Source organism: Protopterus annectens, chromosome 5.part0 (genome assembly GCF_019279795.1).
Source record: "Protopterus annectens isolate FY-2018-M chromosome 5.part0, PAN1.0, whole genome shotgun sequence".
Taxonomy (NCBI): Eukaryota; Metazoa; Chordata; order Ceratodontiformes; family Protopteridae; genus Protopterus; species Protopterus annectens.
In genome coordinates, this window is record NC_056735.1 from 1,781,337,345 (window position 1) to 1,781,353,403 (window position 16,059).

Here is a 16,059-nt window from a genome sequence, read left to right on the forward strand (position 1 = left end):
GTGTTTAGGGACAGATTTTCCATGCTGAGTGTAGCAGTAATGAATACAGTGTCCTATCCATTTGGAAATAGTCTGTTTTGAGATAGCCTTGCCCTGTGATCCTGCAGCATATGCTGCAAACAGTTGCTCAGTTTTCCTGATAGCTTTTGTTTTGTCCAAGTAGAAGCGTAGCTGTCTGTGTATGTCCAAAGAATGCAAAAGTTTTTCTCCTTTATTCTGTGGGTTTGGATAAAAAGTTGACAAATGGATAGTTTGGTTAACAGCCACACTATATACCACCTTTGGCATAAAACTAAGGTTTGTCCTTAGAGAAACCCTGTCCTGATGAAAAATTATAAAAGGTTCCACTGCCATTAATGCCTGTAGCTCTGAGACTCTTCGTGCTGAAGTTACTGCTAGGAGCAGAGCTGTTTTCCATGATAAAAATTTTAGATCTGCTGCATAAGCTGGCTCGAAAGGAGGCAGGGTTATTTTTTCCAACACGAAATTGAGTTGGTGTTGGTGCTCTCCTGGGCGGTCTTATGTTTTTAGCCCCTCTGAGGTACTGTTTTAATAAAGGATGAGAGAATAAGGGAGGGTCCATGTTGTAATGTGCTGAAATGGCAGAGGTGTGGATCTTAATTGATGAGAAGGATAGGCCTCTGTCCAGCATCTCAGTTAAGTATTGTAAAATCTGAGGAATGTTTGGGACAAGAGAATCAAGGTTTTGAGCCTGATTCCAGGCGCAGAATCTTTTCCATTTTTTGGAGTAAGCCTTCCTGGTGCTAGGCCTCCTGGCCTCCAAGATAACATCCATAATGGCTTTAGAAAGAGTTGTTGCCTGTTTGTCTAATGAATCTGCCATGCTGCCAGGTTTAAGGTTTTGAGCTGCTGGTGCAGGATCTGATTGTTTTGTTGAGTTAGAAGGGTAGGAATTTGAGGCAAAATCCATGGTGGTCCTTGAGCAAGGTTCCTTAAAATCGGGTACCAGTGCTGGCATGGTCAGTCTGGGGTGATCAGTATCATCTGTGGTCTCTCTTGTCTGGCTTTTAGGAGCACCCTTGGAAGGAGAGGCAGAGGTGGGAATGCATATACTTTTAGGTTTCTCCAGCTGAGCAAAAGAGCATCCACTTTCCATGCTTGTTTGTGGTAAGCCCTTGTGCAGAATTTTTGTAGTTGGCAGTTTAGTGGGGAGGCAAAAAGATCTATGTGTGGGCTTCCCCATTTTTGTGTTACCATGCTGAAGATTTGTGGATTCAATTTCCATTTGTGAGGGTCCATGATATTCCTGCTTAGAACATCTGCCAGAGTATTTTCCTTTCCTGGCAGGAATTGTGCTTGCAGGTGTACTTGGTACATTAGAGCTGTGTTCCATAAGGTCATGGCTTGCCTGCATAGGGGGTAAGAATGAGTGCCACCTTGTTTGTTTATGTACCACATAACTGTGGTGTTGTCTGTCTTTATTAATAATTGTCCTGGGTGCAGAATTTCCTTGAAAGCTGTTAGGGCATTTTGCACCGCTAACATCTCTTTTTGATTGATGTGTAGATGCATCTGGTCTGTGTTCCACTTGCCCTGTATGCATTTTCCTGCCATGTGTGCTCCCTAGGCATAATCCGAAGCATCTGTTGTTAGAGTTCGCCTGGCTGTGGGTAGAGTGAAAGGCTGACCCTTCTTTAGGTGACATGCCTGTGCCCACCATCGAAACTCCTGTTGTAAGCAGGGAATCATTGGTATTACTGCTTCTAAACTGTGAGAGTGCTGAGTCCAAACACTTTTTAGGTACCATTGTAGTTTCCTCATATGCAGTCTGGCATATGGTATTAGTAGTATGCAGGATGCCATGAATCCCAGGGCCTGCAGAATTTTTCTTGCAGGGAGATGGGATTTTTTTGCCAGTAACTGAAAATATTGATTTAGTTGCACTTGTCTGTCTGGCGTGAGGTAAACCATCTGGGCCGTTGTATTTAAGCTGGCACCCAGGAATGTAATCTGTTGTGAGGGCACTAGTGTTGACTTCTTTTTATTTACAGTGTACCCTACAAAGGTTAGCAACCTTTTTACAAACGCCAGATGCCATAATAGAATGTCCCTTGTCTCTGCTTGAATGAGGCAGTCGTCCAGGTATGGATATATTTGAATTCCTTTTTGTCTGCAAAAAGCAACTACTGGTGCCAGGCACTTTGTGAAGACTCTGGGTGCAGTAGATAAGCCAAAGGGCAGTGCAGAGAATTGGTAGTGCATTGATCCAGCTTTGAACCTGAGGTATCTTCTGCAATTTTGTCTGATAGGGACATGCAGGTATGCCTCTTTGAGGTCCAGAGTAACAAGCCAAGCATTCTTGTCCAGCATGGGTAGCAGCTGTTGTAAAGTCAACATTTTGAATTTTGGAATTTCCAGGTATATATTTAAAATTGACAGGTCTAGTATGGGCCTCCAGGCCTTGTCCTTTCTGGGGACCAGGAACAGTCTTGAGTAAAATCCTTGTCCTTGTTCTTGCTGTGGTACTCTTTGAATAGCTTTCATGTTCATGAGGGCTGAAATTTGTTTTTGTGCCTCTGCCCTTTGATTTTGTGGCAGGTCTGGCATTCCTTTTGGCTTTGGTAATGTATGGAAGTAGAACTTGTAACCTTGAGACACAATTTTCAGAACCCATCTGTCTTGGGTGATTGTTTGCCAATTTTGAGAAAAAAGTGCTAGTTTCCCCCCCAAAGAGGCTTCCAAAAGTGGAGTGCTTGGGATGCGAAGGGGAAAGTCAGTGTGACTGCTTCCTGTAAGGCTGAGACTTGTCCTCACCTCCTCTTGGGGTTGAGGTTCCCCACTGTTTTTGTCTGTTTGAGCCTTGGGGTTGAGATCTGCCTCTTGGGCGTCTGTATCTGCCTCTTTGTGGCCTGTCTGACACTGGAAAGGACCAATTTTTTTGTAGGCCAATTTCTGCTAAAACGAGGTGGCTGTACCTGCAAGAAATCCTTGACTGTTTGCACTGATTTAGCTTTTTCCTCCATTTTCTTTAAGACCTCTTCTGCCTTAACACCAAACAAGGTATCATGCTGTAAAGGAGCATCCAATAATTTTGCCTTAACATGATCAGGTAAACTCTGTTATTTTAACCAAGCATGCCTTCGAATCACTGACCCTGTAACTGTGGCCCTACAGGAGGCCTCTAGAGAATCAAAACCACATTGCAGAGTATGCTTTCCCACTTGTTCTATTGCATGCAACATATCCTGCATTTCCTTACAATCAGGAGCTTCGGAGCTGGCTAACATTTTCTGTTTTAATTGAGTCAGTAAATATTGTTGGTACTTAGGCATGTGAAACTGGCAATTTAAGGCTCTTACAGCAAAAGTAGCGGAAGTGTATACTTTCTTCCCCCATCTATCCAAAGCTCTTGAATCTCTGTCAGAGGGTACTGGATTTTTTTCAATGGAAGTCTTAACCCCTTTTGGACCCTGGGAAATAGTTTCTGGATCAGCAGAAGGGTTTTTATATAGAAACTTGTGAGAGTCAGAGACTCTGTAGTACCTATCTGGCTTGGCTGGCACAGGGGGCAAGGAGTCAAGGAGATAAGCTGGATTCCGAAAACACATCATCCACAATATCTAGCACAGGCGGAATAGCCAGGGGCCTGTGCTGAGGTAGTAAAAGGAAATCTCTGAGCCTTTTCTTAGAATCTGAGTATTCCTGACTTTCCCAATGGAAGTGCTCCCTCATGGTATGTAAAGTTTCCCCAAAAGAGTAATCCTCAGGAGGATAGGCTGAAGGGATAGAATCTTCAGCATCAGAGTCCTCATAAGGAGGGATAGAGTACCCCTGGACAGAAGCAGAATCAGAGGACATGGAAACCTGATCAGAGGAATCATAGTCTGTATCCTGCTTAGGCCTTTTCTCAGTAGGGGGATTGGAACCCCTGATTAAAGTAATGAGGTCTTCGGCCATTTTAAGCATCTGTTTTTTAGGCATGGAGGCTTGTCCAGAAGAAGGCTGTACTTGTTTCTTTGTCTTTAGTGGTACTTTTGTCTTGGTTGTTATTTTGATAGAAAATTGTGAAGGTCTGAAAACACCCTCAGAAGCCGATGCCTGCTCAGCGGCTCCGGACCCACCTGAGGGATTAATTTCCGTAGGCCCAATACCTTGAGTTTCCAGAGGCCTAGTCTCCACATGGGAGTCGGAGGTGGCCTGTGACAATGAGGTAGCGGGTGTCAGGGGCTGCGAAAGTGCCTCACTGAGAACCGGCGACCCGGCGAGTGGCCTGGAAGAGGTTTCGTCTTCGGTTTTGGACCTCAGATTCCTGTCTTTATCCTTGTCCTGGCGTTTTTTCGGTAATCCTGTCATCAGATGATCCGACGACATAGTGTAATTGAACCTTCGGCCAAAGTAGTGCAATGCAAAATCAAAATGCCTTTTAATAGTGCGTTTGTTAAATCTAGCACAAAACCGACAACTAGTGACGTCGTGATCAGGGCCTAGGCATGGAATACAGTAAGAGTGGAAGTCCTTATGAGGTATTTGCTTTCCAGAAGAAATACAATTGTTAACTTTTTCTGACATCGGTCTGAGGCAAGAAAAAAGTTTCCCCAACGGGGTACTTAGCTTTATTGAAGACTTCAGTTCTAAAATTCGATTTCGAAAATCTCAGGAGTTGGCCGACTGGCACTTGCAAACTGCTTCTGCTTTGGGCACCGCGTGGCAAGAAAGACTGAAGAAAATGGTGTCGGATGCATCATATATACCCCTGGCGCACTGACGTCAGGGAAGAAGCAACAGCACCCGATGCCGGACCAAGACTTTGGAATTCTGACAGACTGCGGGACCGTCTGATGGCAGGATAACCCAAGTGTGATGACTGCAGCAGTGTAACACAATGAACATCACCATACTACAGGATAATCAAATCAGTTGCTTTTACAGGGTTTACCTGCATGGATAAGTGAGCAGATACCCTAAATAAGTGTCTATAGCTGTGCATACATACTGACATTTTTTGCTAAAAGGTAATGGTCCTATGTAATCAAGCTGCCAAATTTGGCCAGGTAACTTGCCCCTACCTAAATGTCCTTGTGCAATACGGGGTATTGGCCTATGTTGTATGTGCTGGCATATAGGGCATCGTAATATAATAGTTTTAACTACATCCACAGAAATCAAAATTCCCCTCGATTGTGCCCACCTGTAAGTGGCTTTTTTTCCAAATGTCTGCATTTCTGATGAGCCCATTTCTCTATGCCAGATTGTTTTGTTTCATTTTGGTCTTTTTATCTTTTCCTAACATTTGCCTCAGAAATTTTAGTATGCTTGTCTGTAACAAAATTAAACTATTGTTCTAAAGAATCAGATGCACAATGGGCATTTATGTGATATACAGTACCAACACTTTCGATAACATTTTCCATACTTGCTGCCAAAATTCTTTTCCCCACACTTCCTTCGAATGTATATTCCAGTTATTTTTTTGCCATGTAGGTAACCAAGTAGGTAAACCATTTGCCACTGACAAAGAATCAGTATAAATGTTGCATGTTCCTGGTGTCTCCTGCTTCAAAGCCTGAAAAACTGCATAAAACTCAGCATACTGACCACCTGTAGTAGTTATTGACTACTCTTACCATCACCTGTAGTGGATACTGACTACTCTTACCATCACCTGTAGTAGTCACTGACTACTCTTACCATCACCTGTAGTAGTTACTGACTACTCTTACCATCATCTGTAGTAGATACGGACTACTCTTACCATCACCTGTAGTGGATACTGACTACTTTTACCATCACCTACAGTGGATACTGACTACTCTTACCATCACCTGTAGTGGATACGGACTACTCTTATCATCACCTGTAGTAGTGACTGACTACTCTTACCATCACCTGTAGTAGATACTAACTACTCTTACCATCACCTGTAGTAGTTACTGACTACTCTTACCATCACCTGTAGTAGATACTGGTTATTCTTACCATCACCTGTAGTGGATACTGACTACTCTTACCATCACCTGTAGTAGTTACTGACTACTCTTAGCATTACCTGTAGTAGATACTGACTATTCTTCCCATCATCTATATTAGTTACTGACTACTCTTACCATCACCTGTACTGAATACTGACTACTCTTACCATCACCTGTAGTAGTTACTGACTACTCTTGCCATCACCTGTAGTAGTTACTGATTACTCTTACCATCACCTGTAGTAGATACTGACTACTCTTACCATCACCTGTAGTGGATACTGACTATTCTTCCATCACCTGTAGTAGTTACTGACTACTCTTACCATCATCTGTAGTAGTTACTGACTACTCTTACCATCACCTGCAGTAGATACTGATTATTCTTACCATCACCTGTAGTGGATACTGACTACTCTTACCATCACCTGTAATAGTTACTGACTACTCTTAGCATTACCTGTAGTAGATACTGACTATTCTTCCCATCATCTATATTAGTTACTGACTACTCTTACCATCACCTGTACTGGATACTGACTACTCTTACCATCACCTGTAGTAGTTACTGACTACTCTTGCCATCACCTATAGTAGTTACTGATTACTCTTACCATCATCTGTAGTGGATACTGACTACTCTTACCATCACCTGTAGTGGATACTGACTATTCTTCCATCACCTGTAGTAGTTACTGACTACTCTTACCATCATCTGTAGTGGATACTGACTACTCTTACCATCACCTGTAGTAGATACTGACTACTCTTACCATCACCTGTAGTGGATACTGACTATTCTTCCATCACCTGTAGTAGTTACTGACTACTCTTACCATCACCTGTAGTAGTTACTGACTACTCTTACCATCACCTGTAGTGGGTTCTGACTACTCTTACCATCACCTATAGTGGATAGTGACTACTCTTACCATCACCTGTAGTGGATACTGACTACTCTTACCATCACCTGTAGTTGGGAGGGTGGCCTAATCACCTGTGGTTGGGAGGGTGGCCTAATGGTTAAGGTGTTTGCCTTACAAACACAAGGTGCAGGGTTTGAGTCTCACAAGGGATAATTGGCTAGGCTTAAAATGGCTCGCAAGGGCAGTTAGCCTAGTACAAATCTATGAACCTATGAACTCTTATCATCACCTGTAGTAGATACTAACTACTCTTACCATCACCTGTATTAGTTACTGACTACACTTACCATCAACTGTAGTAGATACTGACTACTCTTTCCATCACCTGTAGTGGACACTGACTACTCTTACCATCACCTATAGTGGATAGTGACTACTCTTAGCATCACCTGTAGTGGATATGGACTACTCTTACCATCACCTGTAGCAGATACTGACTACTCTCACCATCACCGGGATACTGATTACTCTTCCATCACCTGTAGTAATTACTGACTACTCTTACCATCACCTGTAGTAGTGACTGACTACTTTTACCATCACCTGTAGTAGATACTAACTACTCTTACCATCACCAGTAGTAGTTACGGACTACACTTACCATCACCTGTAGTAAATATGGACTACTCTTACCATCACCTGTAGTAGATACTGATTATTCTTACCATCACCTGTAGTAGTTACGGACTACTCTTACCATCACCTGTAGTAGCTACTCTTACCATCACCTGTAGTAGTTACTGGCTACTCTTACCATCACCTGTAGTAGTTACTGACTACTCTTACCATCACCTGTAGTAGATACTGATTATTCTTACCATCATCTGTAGTCATTACTGACTACTCTTACCATCACCTGTAGTAGCTACTCTTACCATCACCTGTAGTAGTTACTGACTACTCTTACCATCAACTGTAGTAGTTACTGACTACTCTTACCATCACCTGTAGTGGATACTGACTACTCTTACCATCACCTGTAGTAGTTACTGGCTACTCTTACCATTACCTGTAGTAAATACTGACTACTCTTACCATCACCTGTAGTAGGTTACTGACAACTCTTACCATTAATGTGTATTAGATGATGACTACTCTTACGATCACCTGTAGTAGTTACTGACTACTCTTACCAACACCTGTAGTGGATACTGACTACTCTTACCATCACCTGTAGTGGATACTGACTACTCTTACCATCACCTGTAATAGTTACTAACGACTCTTACCATCACCTGTAGTAAATACTGACTACTCTTACCATCACCTGTAGTAGAGACTAACTACTATTACCATCACCTATAGTGGATACTGACTACTCTTCCATCACCTGTAGTAGTTACTGACTACTCTTACCATCACCTGTAGTAGTTACTGATTACTCTTACCATCACCTGCAGCAGTTACAGACTACTCTTATCATCACCTGTAGTGGATACTGACTACTCTTACCATCATCTGTAGTGGATACTGACTACTCTTACCATCACTTGTAGTAGTTACTGACTACTCTTATCATCACCTGGAATAGCTACTCTTACCATCACCTGTAGTAGTTACTGACTACTCTTCCCATCACCTATAGTAGTTACTGACTACTCTTGCTATCACCTGTACTGGATACTGACTACTCTTACCATCACCTGTAGTAGTTACTGACTACTCTTACCATCACCTGTAGTAGTTACTGACTACTCTTACCATCACCTGTAGTGGATACTGACTACTTTTACCATCACCTATAGTGGATACTGACTACTCTTACCATCACCTGTAGTGGATACTGACTACTCTTACCATCACCTGTAGTGGATACTGACTATTCTTCCATCACCTGTAGTAGTTACTGACTACTCTTACCATCACCTGTAGGAGTTACTGACTACTCTTACCATCACCTGTAGTAGTTACTGACTACACTTACCATCATCTGTAGTAGATACTGACTACTCTTACCATCGCCTATAGTAGTTACTGACTACTCTTACCATTACCTGTATAGATACTAACTACTCTTACCATCACCTGTAGTTGATACTGACTACACTTACCATCACCTGTAGTAAATACTGACTGCTCTTACTATCACCTGCGGTAGTTAATTTTTTAGTAATAGGATTATAAGGTACAGCTTTTTAGCACCTCTTATCTGCTACATATTTAGCTGACCCATCTGTAAACCAAGCATGTTTTCTCTGCTCTAATGATAGTTGAACAAAAGGCTGTCCCTATTTAACAGGAGATTAAATTACTGGAGTCATTTTAAATAGCAATTGTGATTGTAATTCATCAGGCACAGGTATTTGAGCTATCTTTTCACATAACACAGCCACCCCTCCTATGCCTACATTAGCTTGATCCTGAATGTGCCATTTTCATTTTATTATACTAGCTTCCTGTGCATGTCCCATCTGGTGCATCTTAGGTGAACTCATCACCTATTGCATAATAGGAATCTCAGGTCTTAAAAGTGCAGTATGTCCTACAGTCATTTGTTCGGTATTTACAATAGCTCAACAACAAGCTAGCAGCTGTCTTTTTAAAAGGGAGTATACTTACTTCCTGCTTTGAGTAACTTTTTAGTCCCGAATCCTAAAGGAACTTGTTTTGCACCCTGTTTCTGCCACAAATTCCAGTTGTCATACTGGTCATGTACTGATACATGCAATTCTACCTCTCTCTTCTGCATAGGCCATAAATCAAGGGCCTGTTGTATTACTTGTTTAGCTTTTTTAAAGGCTTGTTGTTCATCCTCCCAATTAAATTTATACTTTTTCCTGGTTACTTTATACAAACGTGAAAGCATTTGACTTAAGTGCGGAATATGCATATACATCTATGCCTCATTTTTATTTTGTGGTGTGGGAAATTTAAAAATTTTCTGCTGAGCTTTTGGCAGAATTTCTGTGTCCATTATGCCACTGAAAACATAAAAACATAACAGTTTGAACCGATCCTTGTATTTTAGCAGGATTAGTTTTCCATCCTTTTGATTTCATATGTGCAATTACCTTTTGTAATTGTTTTTGCACTGTTTTTTCATCTGTTCCCTGAATCAAAATATCATTTATGTAATAAGACATTTGAATATCTTTTGGGACCTGTACCTTATCAAGATGTTTAGCTACTATTCAATGGCATATAGTGGGACTGTGCAAACAACTCTTTGAGACAGCCTAGTAAAAGTATACTGTCTTTCCTGCCATATAAATTCAAACTGATCATAATTTTTTTTTTAGATACTGGTATGGTAAAGAAAGCATTTGCTAAATCGACTACAGCATACTATGTTCCCTCATGTTTCTAAACATTTTCAATCAATGTGATATCATCAGCCAAAGGAGGAGTATATATATATTCATCTTCCAGTAATTTACTGTAATTTTCCATGAACCATCACTTCTCTTTATTGGACAAATTGGGTTACTTCACACTGTGGTGGTTGTTTTTAATAAATCCTGGATAGTTTCCCCTATCTCCTTATGTCCCCCAGGAATACAATACTGTTTTGTACTCACAACTTTGGTAGCTGGAGGCAAATCTACAGGTGGCATTTTGATATGTTCTACTGTTACTGTTTTACCGACATATATAGTTTAACTTCAAACTGGTATTAACCATTAGTAATATTTAAAGTTGATCCTTTTAAAATGTCAATTCCAATTATATACTCAGGAATAGGTACAACTAATACAGGATAAATCTTTTTGTTAACTGATCGATTTTTAATTTTAACATTGTTTGTACTGCTTGAGTTTGTCTTCCACCCAATCCTGTAAAAGTAATTTGTTGCTCCTTAAATAAATTAGGATTTCCATAAATTAATGAGGCCTCCACTCTAGTATCTACCAAGGCACAGACCTGCTGCTCATTTTAATTTTGCCAATAAATTACTAAATCTACATAAGGTTGTGCATCTCTTCAGGCTCAGCTACTAATCGGAGCTTGGCCAATGTCCTAATTAGACGTACATCAATTGCCCATGATAACCCAGGGTGCAACTGTGATACAGGTGGGGCTGAAGAAGTCACTGGGGTACCTACATTTGTATCACCTTTATTTTTTTCCCTCTAACACTTGCATTTTCTGTTTTTCAATATTTTTATTTCTGTTATTTAACCCTCTTTTTCTATAATTTTCCACAAACTTGGTGTGTCAATTCCATCAACTTGTTCTTTCTTGATCCCATCTTGTAACAGAGCAAGAAACATGTCCTCGATTAATGTTTTCTCTCCACCCTTTTTGTCTACTCTCTCTCTTCCTTTCCTCATTGCCTCTGGGCCCCCAATCTCCTAATTCTCCTAACTGTCTAATAAATTCAATTAGCTCTGAAATGGGGTTGCAGTTTGGTTAATCAATAGCGTCATCATTACATGTTTGTATGCTGATGGAGCAAGGTTAGTGATCTTGTTTTGCACTGATACAGTAAGTGCACATTGCATCAGTGCATTTGCCTGTCCTATAAAGACAGCAGTTTCTACTGTTTTTTTTATTCTCTGAATTGCATCCCTTAGAGTATACCAGGGTTTATTATTATCAGGTCGTTCTGCTTCAGTAGGGTATTTCTCATTACATCCTTCTACTACAAGCTGCAGCAGGGTTGTTATATTATCATTTTTGTTTTCTCTAAAGTGCTCTTGTATTGTTGAATCAGAACTTAAAGGCAGGATTTTTGAAAATCATGGTGATCTAGGTTAATGCAACCAGCCCCAGCTGCGTACAACTTAACTACCCATGATATCAAGGCTTTCCCTGGTCTCTGCTTAAATCGATCCCTTTTGTCTCCTATCTCTTGCTGATTGTAGTCTTCCAAGGCATTCATCAGCTGACTGTTAGAAGAAAATTGCTGGTTGTACCTGGTAATCCTAAGTATTGGTTTAGCTGTGAGATTGTTGGGAACATTTTCACCTTCATCAGAATCAAAATGATCTGATGGATCTGACGAAAACCAAATATTTCTATCCCAGTGGTCTGGGTCCCAATCTACCCCAGCCTTAGCAATCTATATGCACTTTTTTGTTGTTGTTAATTTTACCTCTTCTTTTTCTATATTTGTACTGTGCCACTCTTACAGCAGCCTTTTACACTGTACCATTACTAGCTGATTTTGTAAATCACCAATTTGTTTTTCTAATTGTTTAATCTGACCGTTTTTACAAACTTTTTCTTGATGTTGCTTCCGATATGCAGAGAGAAGGATCCAACCCCATCTGCATATTGCACTTAACTCTTTTCCTTTTTCTAAGGAAACTTTTTGCAAACGTGACTACAGCTTCTGGCTCCGCATCTTTTAAACACTCTTCCCAATTTTCTCTTAATCCTACTCCACGAGACTACTCAGTGGCCAGCATCCCATAGGAAGCAGTTTCTCATCCTGGAATTTCTAGATTCGCCATAGCAATACCCTTATTCTTTCTCAAAATTTCGAATCCTGCTGACTACATCAAGAAAATGTACTGCCTAAACACAATTTCTTAGCAGGATGAAAATGATCAAGACAAAGAATTTTCACTACAAGGAACAAAGCTTTATTAGACAATACACTCTTACATTTCTATATCAGGCAAGCATTAATATTAATATCAAACCAGCTATACTTCTATGTCAGGCAAGTATTAACATTAACATTAAAAAGAACAAAAGGGAAATAAAAAAATTAATACATCACCGATAAAGTAATAGATTTCATCCTAGCCCACACTTCGACGGGAAGCCCTGTTGTGGTCACGTAGGAGACTCTATTGGGAAAGTCATGGGCAGTGCATCCACTCCACAGGTGAGGCTTCTACCAACTGGCAGAGAGTCCTGTTTTTTATACCCTAGCTGATTACCAGTTTTCCTGGGAACTTAACCTTTAGGGATCAACAAAGACTTTTCAGAACAGACCAGAGATATTGGCCACCCATCCCAGAATGCTTCAGTTAAGCCTGCCAACCCCTATGACTATGTAATTTCACTTGAGAAAAATATAACAAATACCTTATCAGACTTCTAGAAATGTGAAAGAATGTAACAAACAGGTGTCTTTTAGTCATATAGACTAATGAACAGGTGTCTTATCAAACAGCAAGAAATGTAAAAGAATGTAATGAAAAAATTGTCTTTTAGTCACATAGATTAGATGATAAATACGTTTTGAAATAGTTCTGTTCCACAGAAAAATAAATAATAATTAACCTTTCACTCAGTTCTCTGTAGTGAGGCAGAAGTCAATATCTCATTCACTCAGGGTAAAAGCCTTTCATATCACATTCATATCATATTGGGTTAAACCAAGCATCTTCCCTTCATGGTATGGCCAGCTGGATTCTGGTCAGCAGACAGTGGGTGATTCAGGGGATTCAGGGTTGGCATAATGTTTAAGATATTTACCCCCCGAGACACAAAGTACAGAATCTAAATAATCCAAACCTCGATACAACGATACTACCAAAAAAGCTCACAGTTGACCCAAAAAAATCCACAGCTCGGCCAGGGAATACAATGTTTATTGAAGTAAAATGTTAAGCGCTTTCATCTGTTTTAACAGACTTCCTCAGAACACTAAACAACTGTTACAAACTCATTTAAAAAACCTCTTTGGCGCCAAAAATCAATTGTCATTTAAAAGAACATGCACAACAATATTCATTCTTACCATCACATAAAAAATATATATGTATAAAAAATACATAAGAATGTGAACACATAAAACATCCTGCCTACCCAAATATTACTTACTAATTTTATTAATTTTATTAAACATAATAGGTAGCTAAAATCGTAAAAATGTATAAAACTGTATAATAAAAATATACTGGATATGTATTGTATGCATATAAAATGTTCCACATTGAACCTAAATCCATCCATTATGACAATATTAAAAAAGGCTTAATACTAATGAATTCATTGATACCAGGAAATCGTGTGGCATCAGTCAGAATCTGCCATTTAGTTTCCTTCAAGGCTAGTAAAGCTTTCCAATTTTCACAGAAAGGTGTAATATCTACAATGTCTATAATGGAGAATCGGAACCAATGTGTTTCCCCATAGGAAGAGATGTGTCTATAGAGGGCATTTTTAGAATCTTTCACGTTTATCTTATAACAGTGTTCATAAATACGTCTGCTCAAATGCCTCTCTGTTTTTCCAATATAATAAGCAGGGCAGGACACACATTTTGCAATATAAACAACATTTTTGGTGTTGCAATTTCCTGCCCTGCATTTAATATAGGTTTTGTTATAATCCCCTAATTTGACACCTACTTCTTCACAAATATTATAACATTGTTTGCAACACCCACATTTCTTTGTACCTCTAAATTTCGGTTTACTATCAGCTCTCATCTCCAATAACCTCTTAATATTCGGTCCAGTCTTGTAAACAAAACTCTGATTCTTTCCCAGGGTAGCTGCTAAATCTTTATCAACAATAATTAAACTCTAATAACTGTAAATAATATTTTTGATATATTGTGCAAAAGGTGAATATGTCAGCACACATACACGTTGACTGATTCCATTGTTGTCGCCCTCTCTGACCTTACCAATAGGGCCCATTCCCAACAATGGGGGGTACTTATTACCCCATTCTTGTTTAATGTAGTGGACAGTGTTCTCCAACAGTAAACTAGGATATCCTCTGTCAAGAAACATAGACTTGATAAATTCAAGTTCTTTACACATAATTTCACTATATATATATTTTTTATGTGATGGTAAGAATGAGTATTGCTGTGCATGTTCTTTTAAATGACAATTGATTTTTGGCGCCAAAGAGATTTTTTTAAATGAGTTTGTAACAGTTGTTTAGTGTTCTGAGGAAGTCTGTTAAAACAGATGAAAGCGCTTAACATTTTACTTCAATAAACATTGTATGCCCTGGCCGAGCTGTGGATTTTTTTGGGTCAACCGTGAGCTTTTTTTGTTAGTATCATTGTATCGAGGTTTGGATTATTTAGCTGCTGATTGTCATGGATAGTATCCAAGACGATTCACAGGCTTTATTGTACAGGGAAGAAATATCCAAAATACGGGCTGAGGTGTTCACGCTAAAAGATGAGGTTTCTCATTTGATTGGTTTAGTGGAGCGAACGCTCAATTCTCCTAAGGTGCTCAGGTCCAACGGTCAGAACATTTCCAGTCCCAATGTCGACACAAGGACTAACAATTGTGTGGATGCTATTTCCCAAATTGATATTCCAAATGGGCAACAAAGTAAACAAAACAATCGGGACTTATCAGTGCAAGAACTTTGTAGAGGTGGACCTAAAAGTGACGGTAAAACCTGTGTCACTGAAAATGAGGAGGACTTCACCTTTGACTTTAGTCTATTTCACGTCGTGAGGAGGCTGAGAGACTTGGAGCTCGACCAAAACGTAAAATGGCCACAAAAATGTATTCAGGTACGACGCGTACCCACAATGACAAAACTAAAGGTACTGATTTTGTTTTTTTCAAGAGGGCATGGGTGACATGAACTTTTCTAGTCCCAGTAAACATTATCATTGTAGATCTGGTGATCCAAATTTCAAGGGTCCACAAGGGGTGACGACTGGAGCTGTAAATGACTGTTTAGATAATTTTCTGGCAGACGACTTTGAATTTAACAACGTTGAACATGGGCCAGGTAAACGTCAAGAAAGAAGGCAAAGTAGCCATTCCAATGGTAACCCTAAAGACCTTATTTTTGCTATGGGCAAAACATTTTTTCACATTAAAAGTATTAAAATAGACAATGCATATTTAACAAAGTGTTTAGCTTTAAAAATTGTGCCTAAAGGACTTTGGTTCTTCAACTTACCTATGGAGGTTGAATATAATAATGTCATTAAAAATGAATTTAATAAAATGTTTGACGGGTTTGGATTTGATTATATGAAGCTTTTGATTAGGATTAACAATGAAAAATTGTCATCTTTGGTAGATGAGGTGGAGAAATTAAATAATGAAATTATTAATGATTTGTCTTTTCCCCAATGAAATGAATTGTATAATCAACAATTTTCTACAGCTGAATTGAAAGCTAGGAATGTTTTTTCTATGAAAAGTAGGAAAATCACACGAGATGTTGATATTTACAATAGTAATAGAGTATATGTATGACCCCAAGACAAGGGGGAATCCGGTCGGGATAGAGACATTGTTTTAGGGGATAGAAGGGTAGATAAGGAACTGAATTTTCAAGAGGGGAGATTTTTTCCTGCACCAAAGAGGCAA

General features: G+C 39.6%; 1 protein-coding gene across 2 annotated transcripts in view; it reads right to left on the reverse strand.

The window, feature by feature from the left end:
* The window catches only part of RUBCNL (rubicon like autophagy enhancer), a 1,197,353-nt gene that overhangs the window by 952,716 nt on the left and 228,578 nt on the right, over nucleotides 1–16,059 (reverse strand). The gene's annotated exons all lie outside the window — the stretch shown is intronic.